Raw genomic sequence first — 14,081 nt, 5'->3', positions numbered from 1 at the left:
GACTACTACCATTATTTTGCTAAATGTTACTAATATTAAAATGACTCTTAATGAGTTATTATAATCACAGATTAATGCATCTCTCATCTCTCATCAGAGAAGCTTCTCTTTGTAGTATACAGTGATTGAAACAGACACCACAACTAGATAAGGCACAGAGCATAAGAGAGTGCAGAATTGTCTGTCCTATATGGAACCTTAAATGTTGCACCTCCACCTCCCAAAGCTCAGGCATCACTGTGGAAGAGGGGGTTAAAGAGTGTGTGAGTCAAGGGTAGCAGGTGCCTGCAAGGAAGCAGTGTTTTCTGGATACAGTGGGAGCAGCTGTAGATACATCCTCATAGCAGCAGCAACAGCATGCATAAAACCTGTGTGAATTCAAGCCTGACCAAATCCCAGCATGCAGACTGGAGATAGACATGTAATATCACCCCAATTATAGAGTGATTGGTAAGTGTTAGCTGCTGGGAGAAGGAAAGACAATTTTCTCTAAGAGTGAAGCCCCCTAGTAAGTCCACTGGGAGACAACACATCTAAGAACATTTGGGCCACACAAACTGGTCTTGTTGGGTTAAAAAAAAAAGATATGAAATTGGGTGTAAGGGTTAAGTAGTGGATCTAGGAAAAATTGGGATCAAGGAGGTGAATGTGGTCTAAACACATTGTATGAAACTCTCCAAGAGCTAATGTTTTTAATCAAAAGAGAACATCTGATGATCTGCAGATTCCATCAGAACACAGAGCAATGTCCCTCTCTCCCGATTCTTTAGTCATGAGAATCAAGTAACACAAAGCTATGAGATTTGGCTTGTACAAAAGCAATGTGCTTAACTTAAAAAGCTGTAAGAAATATCCCCAAGTAATGGTACAGTGCAGCATGCCATCCAGAGAAAACAGGGTGACATGTGGCCTGGGTGATCAAGTCACAACTAGTCACGTAGCATTCCTGATTTTTCTTCTGAGTGAAACCTGTTCTAGATATAGATATATGTAGGTTCTAAAAGGTACAGAATCACAAAGCCAGTGTTCAGCACAGCTGTGATGTCAACCTCATTGTCTTAATGGAATTTTCCATCCCACAGTAGCACTTTGCTCTTCCAGGAGAATATGAAAACCATCTACTTCACAGGCAAAAAAAAAATAATGAAAACAAAAACACATGTTGAATAAAAAAAATCAACATGGAACTGGAGGATCTCTGAAATGTCTTCAAAAGCTGTGAAATTTCCTAGACATAATAGACTTCTGCTCTAGGTTTCAGACTTTTTAACACCATCAGATTTACCTTTAAATAAAACTAAAATGTCTTTCTCATCACAGCTGGTTGTGTATATAGATACTACTCAGAAGTTTTACTCCAAGAAAATAAGTTATTTGTGTGATGTTACAGTAATGAGCAATGTTCAGATAAAAATATGGTACAAGATTATATATCAAGGAAACAAAGATTTCCTGTTTGCTTGCCAATTAAGTGAATATGGGAAGTCTAAAATGTATAGTTAGGAAAGGAAGATAATATGATCTGAAAGTCACCAACCTAATTCAGTAAAAGGGCTGATTATCTATCTATCTATCTATCTATCTATCTATCTATCTATCTATCATCTATCTATCTAGTATCTATCATCCTGTCTACCCAGTTTCATATTAAAATTAAAGATGGTAGTGGGAACATTAAAGATGGGAGCTACTTCCTTGTTGTTTAGCTGATTGAGTCAAAACGACCAACCACTTTATAATGTATTTCAGCTTCATCTGATCTCTATTTACTCTACCTTAAAACGGTCTTGATGCTGAGTTGCATTGCATATTGGCAAATGCAGCATTAGATTCTCTTCAAATCTTCCCCTCATTACCAGGAATAGACATAATTACACTCTGTCAGAACATACAGTACCTTGGTAACATGACTTGCCCCAATTGCTTGTTCAGCAAATATTGTCTGTGGTTTGTTTGATGTCTTTTCCTGTGACTACCTGTTCTCACAGGACAGGGCAAGGTTGATGTGAGGTGATTTTTTTCTTTACAGTAGCTTTATTCAGCTCCAAAAATATTATGCATTTTTAATGAGAAAAAATATTTCAGTTATTGACAGTTGCTTAAATTGCCATTGTTAAAAATATGTACTAGTGATGAAAATATCAGTTTAGAATGCAAAATTTAGAGTGCAAAATTTCTTGTAACTCTACTCCTCCATTTCAACAAATCCTCAGAGATAAACCTTTTTTCTACAATTAAAGCAATTAGCTGCTACTTATTGTATAATTATGTAGACTTTCAGACAACCTAGACTTTTGGAATCCTTTGGGCTCAATTACAACCTTACAAAAATCATTAATCTCCTCCTTAACAGAGCAAAGATTCTGGAGCTGGCCAGGAAGGTTGGAAACTCATTTATTTGTTTGATACTTCATTCAAGCCAGTTGCCCCACTTTTCAGATCTGAAAGTTGAGTGATACAAAATTCCAGTTGCTCCAAAGGCTGTTGTGTAAGTAATTGGCTAATAGCTCTCATGTGTATAGAACAGATATCCTCACTTTCTCATCATACATTTCGGTGCTTGTTACTATTGGTACTACTCAATGGCTTCCCACTGCTCTAAGACTCAAACTTAGAAACATACTCTATGTATTCTACTGCTACTATCTTACCAAATGACTCCCTGACCCCTGGTGCCCTCAGAATTTTCAGGATAGGGTATGTTTCTTCATTCCTTTCATTTTTGTGTTTCTGGCTTCTTCTAGTCTCTCTGCTGTACCACAACATCCCCTTTATTACCATGTCCCCTTTATTAAGGTGACCACTACATGTATTTTATCATCCAAACTGGGGCAATAGACTATCAGTGCTTTAGGACAGCAGTCATGAACCAACACTGTCAAGGCTAATTGGGCACATATATTTTCTACTTATAGTACATTTCTCTGGTATATTTTCTTCTATAAATCAATTGTAGTTATATATATATATATATATATATATATATATATATATATATATAAAATCAATTATGCAATAATTTATTTTGTGCTCAACTCTAAACTTAGTATGTCTTATTTATCAACGTAGTACTTAGTAGTCTGTCTAGCACATAATAGGGATCTAATAAACATTGTTGAGTGGATGAGTCAGTGATAGTCTTTATTGTAGTAAAGTCAAAGCAGTTCCTACACCAGGCCATTTGAGCCACTCTGAGTGCAGAGACCTGATGTTTCACTCTAAGTCATGACTAATGTAGCTCCCTTCCTCCTAGAGGACTTAGGTATTAGCCTAAGACCTACTCTGAATATAACATAAAATATAACACTGTGTACTTCTAGCATGGGTCTTGAATTCTGGCCACTGTGTAGAGACCCTAGACATTGTCCTACGCTTGTGTTTTACAAAGATACGTTGGTGTGCAGTTTTGAGGCAACACACTTAAAGTGTCCATTTTAATTTGTTTAATTACAAGGATTTGGGGAAAAAAACTGGTAGAGTTAGGGACCATATATACCAGCTAGTGGTTTAGACAACGTGCCTATTTATACATAGATAAATACAACATAAAAATTGGAATTATTTCAATGGAACAAATATTGACATAATCTTTTAGCCCCTATTTCATAGTAGAAGTAATTCTTAAATGGTCACTATACTTTGGATAAATGTTCTCCAAAAGCCCAAATGTTGATCAGTTACTACCCAGCCAGTGACACAATTAATAAATAAGTGGTGGAAGCTTTAGTGCCTGTGGGAGGAATTTGGGTCACTGTATGTACACCTCTGGAGGGAATATCAAGATCCTGTTCCCTCTTGTCTCTTTCTGTGTCTTGGTCATCGTGAGGTGAGTAGTTGGTTCTATCATCTGCTCCTGCCATGCTGTGCTATCTTACCACTCCCTAAAGGCAATGGCCTTAACAGCCTTCTGAGACCATGAACCCAAATAGACCTTTGCCTAACTCAAGTCGTTTTGTAGGATAAAAAAGAGCTGATTAACACAACTGCTATGATTTGAATGTGTAATGTCCTTCACAGCTAATGCATGTGAACACTTGATCACCTACTTGGTGATGCTGTTTGGGAAAGTTGAGGAAGACTTAGGGACTGTGGCCTAGCTAGCCAAAGTGGATCTCTCCGAGTCATCCCTTTTGCATTCCAGTTCAAGTGCTTGGCTTTCTAATTAGTGCCTTGTGAAAGGTCCCTTCAGCCAGCTTCCACCCCCATGAGCCAAGCTGCTCCTGCTGTCTTGTCTTCTCAGCCATGATGTATCCTTCCAGCTGTGAGCCAAAATAGGTCCTTTCTCTATTTAATTGCTTCTCTCCGATTCTCCTTTCAGGTACTCTCTTTCCAAATGGATTTTTGAAGTATATTTAGAGCTTTTAGTGGGCAGGGACTTGCCTTCAAGTCACCATTTCTACTGTCCCAGGGTACTATGTGAGCAATGAGAAAAATAACTTATACCTAAATAAGTACTGATAAATCTTACAATGTGGCTTCTAGGCCCCAGGAAATAGACACCAGGGGGAATGTGAAGCCAAGTATAGAGAATACCTAGACTACTATAAGCAGAGTTTAATGGTCCATTCTGGTGGGAGTACAGAAACCCAGAATGTCAACAGAAATACAGATAGTGAGGGTAATTTCATGAGGCTTCAGAAGAAAACAAGGACTTTACTGCAAATCAAACTAGAGGCCATTCATAGTACATTATGAACATCAATCCTGCTATATTCTGCCTATGTCCTGAAAATTTGAGTGAGGCTGAAATCAAAAGCAATTTCAGAACAGGGTGATATTCAGCCTGTAGATAGATAGCTAAGCCTAATAAGATTTATAGTGAGAATTCAGAGCCAGTGTTGGAGCAGATGAAGGACTGAGTAGCATGCAATTTGGCCAGGAAAGAAACATGAATGTGTTCAAAGTTGCACATGAAGAAAATACAGAGAAGGATATGGATCAGCCTACCTAAGACCATTGAAGAATCCTATCCCCTTGTGTCCCCACCATCATGGACTGCAGACTGAGCCGAAATAAATCCTGCCTCCCATAAATTGCTTTCTGTCATGCATTTGCTCACAGAAATGGAAAAGTAACTGGTACAATCATCAAATTCATTTGACAATAGCCTAAACATTTGATTGTGTTTAAAAACCACAAATAAAAATCATAGAAAAACATCTTCCAAGATTTATAGGATATGCTTATTTACTTGATCCTTCTGCGTTGCCACAGGTGGCACATTTAAGTAGGTCATATTTCAGCAATGGCAGTTTCATGTTTGGGTTTTGCACAGATACAATGTCTGACTCACTTATTGAGGAGGATTAGTGCATAGTCTCTCCCTGGATCACATTCCTGGGGTTATAACAAAGCACACACTCCACTGAACAGAAAATTGGATTAGTAAATGGGAACCAGTTTTAGGATGGAATGTGAACATACTATCTTTAATCATATGATCTACTTAAGCTCTGGACCTCAGTGACTCAACTCATTTTGTTATCTTTGAGGAGCTCAGATTATAATGCTGTCTGTGTTTTGCTACAAAAATTTTATTTTGTTATCTACTATTTCCCTTATTTTAAATCATGTATGAAATATCTCACACAATTGTAATTTGGCAAATAATTACAAAAACTGTTTAAAAAATGCTCCCCTTGACACTTTAAAAGAACAGCATATATTATAAGAGTGAAAGTTTTTCCTTCTTTTACTCAAAATTACTTTGATCACAATAAATCACTTGGAAAAATTTTATCCTTGAATGTATCACTGTAGTAGCAAAACATGCAGTTAAGTTTCTATTTTAAAAAAATGAATCGACTGCTAGCATTATGAGATATACAAATTCAGTGTTAAACATCATCTGTATTCTTGTTCTCTAGTTTCTTGTTTCTCTAATGAGGCTTTGACAGTGTTTCTATTTGTCATGTGGCAGGAGAGATGACTCAGCAGCTCAGTGCACTGGCTGCTCTTCCAGAGGACCCATGTTCAATTCCCAGCATGTTCAATTCCCAGCACCCACACAACAGCCCACAGGGTCTGTTAAATCCAATCCCACAATTGTCTGTAACTTCAATTCAGGGGATCCAATGCCGTCTTTTGGCTCCAGTAGGGCACTGTACACACACAGTGCATATATATGCATGCAATCAGAACAACCCATACATATAAAATAAAATATAAATCAATCTTTTTTAAGAGTCTCCATTTGAAGAATGTAAGAGCATAACTTCCCTTTTCTGTTCCCCCTTATAATTAAAGGTTAGAAAGAATGAGATGAATATTGATTGGAAAGGAAAATGAAGGAAAAGAAAACTAAAACTGAGTTTCCTCTTAGTTCACACCTTATGTGATTTCTTTGCTCTGTCACCTACCTTCTGAGGTTAGTTGACAAATGTGTGAATTGGATCATTGGGAAAGCTAATGGAGAGGTCCTTCAGTAGATAAGCCTAGTGCCATAGTGTGAGCATGAATTCAGAAGGCTGTGTATCACAATGCTCGTCCACAGTAGGTGGCATGTTCCAGCTGTTACTGGAAGGTTTACTTTCTTCCTCCTTATTTTCTGTTAAGTGTTTAACATATTAGCATTGGTCATACTTTTTTAAAATATTTTTTAATTTTTCAATCACAGCTGTCATAATTACCCAACCCAAAGTCAACACCTGAATTCTAAATAACCCTGGAAAAGGAAGCTACTTTGACATCTCAAGGTAGATGCATTCAACCAAAATGTCATTTGAGCCTCATCCTGATGTTGGAAAAGTGGCTAAGTGACCTACTGTGCTTTTGTCCCCACACTTCTAAGAGGACACTCGATGAAGATTTAACAGGTGCCAGGAGGGACTAGTATTAACTCTTCTACTACTTAATTTGATGTCTTATTTCCCTGTACTTAGAATGTCTGCCTATCTCTGAAAGAAGACGTAATTGGAAAGAAGGGGATGTCCTCTTTTGTTTGAATACAGTCCTTCAACAGTCCACAGTTTGCCCACCGGCATCACCTAGTGCACATGTTTTTGGAATGCTCTCTCTCAATAAGTGAAGATAATGAAGCCAGAAGAGATGAAATGATTATGCTGCCTCAGGTCAGGCAATTAAGCAGAATAATGATGATTCCATGTTTCCAGGAACTAGGAACATTGTCTCATTGAGCAAATGTTTGTTCTTCTTGGTGATTAAGGATGTGTCTACTACTACATGATCGAACTTATTTGTGTTGGACTTTGCCTGCTTTGGTATGCAATTAGTTGTTTGTTTGTTTGTTTTCTAACTCTCAAGTGGATCTATGTAGTTGGTAACACTTGCATAATTTAATTCTTGCATGAATCTGTAGATCAGGGTGAATCTGGCTTGCTGTCATCATTAGGAACCTATTTGAAATTAAATTTAGATTGTATGTATTACATATGAAACACAAAGTCCTATAGAAGTCATAACCAGCAGTAGTCACTGTGCACAGCTCTTGCCTTAGAAAATGGCACCAACTCTCAGAGTTGGCAGTTGTGGGGTGATATGCAGGTAAATGATGGTGTGTTCTAAGACACACAGACTCACATTGGTCTTTCCTATGAAGCATCAGCTGTAGACACTCATTTCTCATGCTACAAAAGAAGTGATAGCCACATTAGTAAACTTGTGACCTCCAGAAAAAAAAAAAACTCTAAACCCTATAAAGAACAAATAATAAAAATCCAAGAAGCATAAAAAGCTTGCTTTCTTCCTGTCCAGTCCAAAATCCTGTGGTAGAAAGTCCAGAGAACTCCAGCTCTGCTACATTTAAAATCCATGCATAATGGATGGATGAGAATTGATAGAAATATATTCTGAAACTTTGTAGGAACTTTATGTGGTTGCCTTTGGCTTGACAAAGAGCACCTTTGTTTAGGGCTATCACTGTACACAGTACATACATGGTGGGGAACTGGTGGTTTCAGAGGAATGGCTGTTAAGAATGGAGATGCCACAGAAGTTAGAAGAGCTCATAGACAGAATTCACATTTGTGTGCAGAAGGCAGCTGATGCTGCAGCGTACGTTGGTTCTGAAAACCAACAAACATGGGTATCAGATAGGCTATGAATATTTGACCAAATTGTCCATCAGGTCTGGACCTTGACTTCCTCTTTAATAAAGATTAAAAGAACACAGCAGATTGAAGTAATATAATACAGTCATTAAAAGATCCAGATCTGACCTTATTATCCCAGCTATGCAGACACGGGCAAGTTGCAGAATGTCTGTGAGCCTTCACTTTCTTATTTGATCAATGTAGCTGATGGCATCTGCTTCTCGGAAGTGCTTTGGAAGTTAAAGCTCCTGGCACATGCTAATAAGTAAACGTTAGTCATTATTTATATTCAAAAAGTGATTTGTTGATGAGGCTGGAAAGGTGGTTCAGTGGGTAAGAGCACCTACTATGAAAACATGAAGACCTAAATCTAAATCCCCAGCATCCAAATAAAAAATTCCACATTCACTTGTAACCCCAGCTCTGCGGTGGGGAGACAGGAAGATCACTGGGGCTTTCTGGTCACCAGCAGAGCTCCAGGTTCAGTGAGAGACTCTGTATCAAGGGAATCGGATTTTGATCAAGCAATACATGTGACATCTTTCCCTGGCCTCCACATATACACAGGTTGTGCACTGCGTAAGTGTGAGTGCATATACCATCTCTACCGACAATATATTGGATGGCTGCCATTTATGGAGGCATATTTCCAACCATTAAAGAAACTAGTAAACATTTGCAAAGCATCTTGGCTATAAAAGATACCCAAGAAATAGTTGATGAATAAGAGGGAAGGAAAGCCTTGTGGTCACCCCTAAGATCTGATTAAGCTTTAAATATCCAAGATTTATTATTATTTTTCAGTTTCATTGATTCAGATTCCCCCCCCCCCAAGTCTCCTTTAGTTTATTACCACTGGACTGCTAACTGATGGTTTTCTTGGATGGCAGTACTAATTTGCAGAGAGCGAAATTCAAATTATGCCCTTATCTTGCCAGAGACCATGGGGAGAAAGCAATGAGTCATTACACTATTTTCTGTGCCATTGCCCTCTAAGTGACGGTGACGGGATCAGTTGAAGGAAGAGACAAATGGTCACAGATACCTTTGTAGAAAGGAACCGGAAATGGGAAAGAAAACATTTAGCTTTTCCCAACCTTCAGAGCAAAGGAGTTTAAGCTGGAGTAACTGTATGGGCTTGGGAAAAACAAGAACCTGGAACAACTGTAAATAGTATTTGAAATGGACATGAATTTTTGGAGAGAGACCAGAGTTTTGCAAGATTTCAGAGAAATCTGCTACCCAAAATGATTAAGTCCTAATCGGAAATATATTAAAGAGAGAAAGTATGGAGATTGGAATGGCTTCAAGGACAAATTTTATATTTATGAAATGTTATTGTAAATATGAAAAAAATTGAGTCAGAAACAGGTACTCAAGATACTTTACTTACAAAGGGATGGGAAAAAACACTAAAAAGAGAGGATGCAGATGTACGTCTGCTGGATGCGTGCAACCTCAGTTAATTAGGGTCTTGAGAGATTTTTCAGAGATAATAGATGTGCATTATGGGAGCACATCTTCATGCAGTTGGAACCTAGACACCTTTATAGATTATTTTGCTTGAAAGTTGAAACTAAAAAGGTGCACTTTGAAAGCAACAACAACAAAAGTTAAAATGATACATTGTCTGAATTGAGTATTCATTGTTACATAAATAATACTGGTGCTTCAAAACAAACTCTGCTGGCCTTCATGGTACATAAACAAATTCCTATGACACAGATGTATTAGCATTCAATGAGAACAAATGCCAGTAAACACCCCTGAAATTTCAGGAGCATTTTGCAAGAACAGGCATTAGGGAGGCTCTGCTGGGCTTAGGATGGATTGGAATCTCAGAACATTCTCCCTATTGTTAATGAGGGAATGAATCAGCCACTTAATTTCTGGTCTTTCGGAAACCCGGGGAATTCCCAAGTAAAGATTTCTTAACTCTGTTCCAAGCAAAGACTGCATCCTATACTCTATACTATAGTGTGAGAACGATATCAGAAATGGGGGGAGAGACTGGGCATTGGACATGGGATAGGCCAAGTATTTTCTTCAATAGTGGCTTGGTGGTTCATTTTAAAAATAGATGCGGTAGAATGGTCACATGTGCCATAACCTGACAGTCTGGAGGCTAAGACAGGAGGATGGAGAGTTCAAGGAAGTTTGGCTACATGGTGGGTGGGAACTTACATTTTTAAAAAGTCTGAACATAAAAACGGGTTATAATTCAAAAGTCCAGGGTTATTTGAAACTGGAAAATATTTTCTCTGTAGAAAATAGTAAAAATGATGACATTTCCCAATAAGCCCTTTTAAGCCAAATGATAGCTGAATTAGACATATAAATATTGATTAGATTCTGGGATACAGAAGAAACCTATCTTCATCTGTTCAGAGAGCTATGTTTTACTTAAGTTGTGTAAGTGAGATTCCTGTTCATCTTCCCCTTCACTGTTTGATTTACAGCAGACATTTTTCTATAGGCTAATCCATAATCTAAAAAGATTTTAGCCTCCCCTCCTGAAAGTACAGCCAGCATATTCTTTCATCAGCTTGATACGGTACAAATTCTTATCCTAATAGTGAAATGTTTCACTAAAGCTTGCCAGTGATTGGGCAAAATCAAAATTTAATATAAGCCACAGTCATCCTAAGGTCCTCTCTGATAGGTAGCCTCCCTGGATCTGTGGGTTGCAGTTTGATTGTCCTTTGCTTTATATCTAGTACCCACTTATGAGTGAGTACATACCATGTTTGTCCTTCTGAGTCTGGGTTACCTCACTCAGGATGATATTTTCTAGTTCCATTCATTTGCATCCTTTTTTTTTTTATGTTCAAGCTATCTGTGTATTATTTCACCTGCAGTTGTACATAAAATTTTTTTACATTAAGAAAGGACAAATACAGAAATGTATTACATGAAATATATAGAATATACAAACTCATAGAGACAGAAAGATTAGATGTTATCTCAAGATGGAGAAGAAAGGAATATAGGGCAATGATTTCCTAAGTACAGAATTTCTGTTTGGTGTGATGGAAAAGCGCCCCCACCCCAAACAGAGAGTAGTATCAGGAAGTAATATGAATGTAATAAATCAATACAATTAATGCAATTAATGAATATCATATAATTATTGAATAAATAGTATGAATGTAATCAATGAATACCACAAATGTAATTAATATCATAAGTGTAATTAATGAATATCATGAGTGTAATTAATATATTGAAAAAATAAAAAAGTCTGAAAAGTGTGATAATTTGTTTTAGAAATCATTTGCCCTTATTTAAGGACATTTGGGTCTGTGTCCGTATGCCGTCTTGGTCTCTGACTCCTAAACATCCATTTCTCCTTGCAGAATCACCTTGGATCTTTCTTACAGAATGGTCTCCATGTAGCTCATCATCTGTTGGGCTAAGTTAGTATTTATGCTCCACCTCCCAACTAACTCAGTCCTAAGGGCCTCATGAGACAGGAGAAGGAGGGTGTTTTGTCATCTCGGCCACAGTTTTCACATCAGCGACAGACTTGTCTAAAGTTAAGTAGAAGGGCCTCAAGAGAAGCCACAGGTGTCAGAATTCTGCAGGACTGCTCTGTTGACGAACAGGACAGTGATCTGGAGTGTCTGAGCCCGGCTCCAGAGGTGGACCTCCCGGGGGAGAGGAAGCCAGCAGAGAATAACAATGATTCAGGCCTTTGCCTCCCACCTCCCATGGTATCTGAAAGAGAAGAAAGCTTTTTCGATTGGTCTCCAGACTCATAAGCCCTAGTTCTTAAAGGCCAGTGGGAACAGAAAGTGGTTTCTGAATATAGTCTGAAGTGGGCGTCTTTAAAGAACCCATACTGGAATATTCTCTTGACCCGAACAGCCTTCTTGTCTTCCCCTCACCTCTCACTCTTGTGCTTAGGTTTCTAGTCCATCTCTAGCCCCACCTCTTCCAGGAAGCCTTCCTCAAACAACCCCACCCAATGAGCTCACCTCCCTTGACTTCTTACAGTGCTTGGCGTTTCCTGGTCCTTGTGTACCAAGGATTGTTGACTTTGTTGTGCTGGTCTAGTCTCTTTCTCTCTCTCTTTCTTTTCTTCTTCCTATTTTTTTGGGGGATGGGAACAGGTGATAATCTAATTTCTAAAGCATATAATCACTTTTTCAAACATGTTACAGTTTCTAGTCTTTGTCCTAGAAAGCTACACAGAGTTAATGGACAATATGTTCTGTAGCTTTAAATAATGGGATGAAAATAGGCACATTTTTTTATTTGCTTGTAAATGCAGATGGAAACCTTGTATGAAAATCATGATTATAAGGTTATAAGGAAGACAGGCATCAGACACTACAGCCTTCAGGTTGGTTTATCCAGAATAAAATGAGCAGGGGAAAAAAAAGGTTCAGAATGTTGAACTCATATATATGGATATTGAATATTCTCTTCTTTCTTTCTTTCTTTCTTTCTTTCTTTCTTTCTTTCTTTCTTTCTTTCTTTCTTTCTTTCTTTCTTTCTTTTTTTTACAGTCTTTCTCTATGTAGCCCTAGCTGTCCTGGAAGTTGCTGTGTAGACCAGTCTGGCCTCAAACTCAGAGATCCACCTCTCTACCTCTGCCTCCCAAGTACTGGAATTAAAGGCATGCACAACCATTGCCCAGCTTGATGATTTCTTTTAAAAAATTAGTTATATTTATTTCATTTTATGTGTATAAGTGGTTTACCTGCATGAATGTCTGTGTACCACGTGCATGCTGGGTGCCTGCAGAGGTCATAAGAGGCCAGTGGATGCCCTGAAACTGGAGTTACAGACAGTTGTGAGTCACCATATAGGTGCTAGGAATTGAGCCTGGGTATTCTGGAAGAGCAATAAGTGCTCTTAATCACCGATCCATCTCTCCATTGGCATATAGTCTTCATTGTTAATGGAAAAGAAGCTCAATAGTAATCTTTTAAAAATCATTTGTAACCATAATTTAACATCTTATTCTCAAATTCCTGAATCTTAGGCACAAAGGGAAAAAAGTATTTTAATTGAGCACCAAAAAGAAACGTATATATGAGATACATTTCAGTTACTAAATATCTCTTGGGGCCCCCTATGACACTGTTTAAGATCACTTTAAAAATATTTCCCAGCTTTAGACATAAAACTCTGCCCTTACCTACCAGAAATAATGGCTACCAAGAGTCTTACCTGAATGAATACCTGGGCTATGATGGTCTTACTCTCTTTTTCAGTTGGTTTTTTTTTTTTTTTTTTTTTTTTTTTTATCATTCTACTATCTTCCTCCTGTTGGTTTATAAAGCATGTGCAAATAATGTGTGTAGCTGTGTTAGAATCAAATCTTCCAAGCCATCTTCACAAGATTGATGTTCTTAGCATGAATCTAGAATGTACATACATAGTACACGCAAGGCCTAGGAGAAATGCCACAGGCTGGGGGTACAGGCTTTAATCACCAAAAAACTTAGGTCCTAAAAAGAGAAAGAAACTGAGTACCAATCTTAAATGGTGGAAGAGTAGGCCAAATGAGTGTCCACCTGTCTAATGGGGGCATCCATTCCCAGGAAAGACCTCTGCACCCCACCCCCAAATTCTGTGGTTCCAACACCTTTCTTTTCTTCCGCTCTTGTTAGTCTGAGTCCTTCACAGAACTGAGCACATCTAGAGAGGAGCAATAATGAAATGCAACAGCAACTTTCTCAGTCACGTGGTAAGGTGGAGTTTCTAAGTCATACATCCGAGTCCTGCTCTCAGTTTCAACCAGTGTCCTGAACAAATTACATTGCTCACTGGGTATACACAGTTGATTTTCTGACACTCTCTTTTTAGTAAAATTCAGTTAAAGACAACTTTAGTGATCTAGGTTCGCATGGCTCCAGTTTTACTTCATAGACAGGCTCACGTAAGAATAAACTCACTATTTAGCCCTCTTCCTATGGTTATGGCTGTGAGATGTTTGAGGAATCTGTTTTGGGAACATCTGTTTTCACATCCTCACTGGGAAACAGTGGTGCTTTCTGAATGAAGGATGTTTTTCTTAGT

The sequence above is a fragment of the Peromyscus leucopus genome, chromosome 10 (assembly GCF_004664715.2).
Source record: "Peromyscus leucopus breed LL Stock chromosome 10, UCI_PerLeu_2.1, whole genome shotgun sequence".
NCBI lineage: Eukaryota > Metazoa > Chordata > Mammalia > Rodentia > Cricetidae > Peromyscus > Peromyscus leucopus.
This window is presented reverse-complemented; position numbering follows the sequence as displayed.